The 1,062-nt window shown below is 39.3% G+C and overlaps 1 non-coding gene across 1 annotated transcript; it reads right to left on the minus strand.

Moving 5' to 3' along the window:
• Nucleotides 1-487: 487 nt before the first annotated feature.
• On the minus strand, nucleotides 488-596 carry LOC148548072 (small nucleolar RNA R71). The gene has a single exon (XR_015898209.1). It is a non-coding gene; the product is annotated as a small nucleolar RNA R71 (small nucleolar RNA).
• Nucleotides 597-1,062: the final 466 nt, after the last annotated feature.

Genomic DNA, 1,062 nt, shown 5'->3' on the forward strand with positions numbered 1-1,062 from the left:
GTTCCTTCCATTTTTGCAAGCTTCCTCTCCATTCTCTAAGCCAATCCTGCCCTATAAAATCTGAAACACTTAATACACAGATCACGACATCGAATGGTGTAAAGGAGAATCAAAATATACAAATTAAAGATTTCTAGGAAGCAAGTTTTCAACCATAAAACAAAACTAGGAAGGGATTGTAAAATCATGCAAATCATATGAATAAGTGGGTGAAGACTTGATGAAACCACTCAATTAAACACAAGATAAACCATAAAATAGTGGTTTATCAGATCCACATCAATTCCTATCTAAATTCTTGCAGATCTGTGATACTGTTAAGACCAATGGAGTAAATCCTGAGGTCTACAGACTCATGCACTTTCCCTTTGCTATTAGAGATAGAGCTAAAATATGGTTGGATTCTCAACCAAAAGAGTGCCTAGACTCTTGGGATAAGCTGGTCAATGCCTTCTTGGCCAAATTCTTTCCTCCTCAAAAGATGAGCAAAATTAGAGTGGAAGTTCAAACCTTCAGACAAAAAGAAGGTGAATCCCTCTATGAAGCTTGGGAAAGATACAAGCAACTGATTAGGAGATGTCCTCCTGACATGCTCTCAGAATGGTCTATCCTAGGAATTTTCTATGATGGTCTTTCTGAGATGTCCAAAATATCATTGGACAGTTCTGCAGGTGGATCACTCCACTTGGAGAAAATGCCTGAAGAGGCAAGAGAACTCATTGAGATGGTTGCAAACAACCAATTCATGTACACTTCTGAAAGAAACCTTGTGAATAATGGGGTAGCCCCAAAAAAGGAGTTCTTGAAGTTGATACTCTGAATGCCATATTAGCTCAGAACAAGATCTTAACCCAGCATGTCAATATGATCTCTTAGCATTTGACTGGAATACAATCTACAGCTGGCAGCACTCAAAAAGTTTCCTCTGAAGGAAAAGCCTATGATCCTAATCAACCCATCTTGGAGGGGGCGAATTACATGGGAGAACCATATGGAAACACCTACAGTCCATCATGGACGAATCATCCTAACCTTTCATGGAAGGATCAACAGAAGCCTCAA

Source organism: Arachis ipaensis, chromosome B8, assembly GCF_059453495.1.
Source record: "Arachis ipaensis isolate K30076 ecotype BB chromosome B8, ASM5945349v1, whole genome shotgun sequence".
Lineage (NCBI taxonomy): Eukaryota > Viridiplantae > Streptophyta > Magnoliopsida > Fabales > Fabaceae > Arachis > Arachis ipaensis.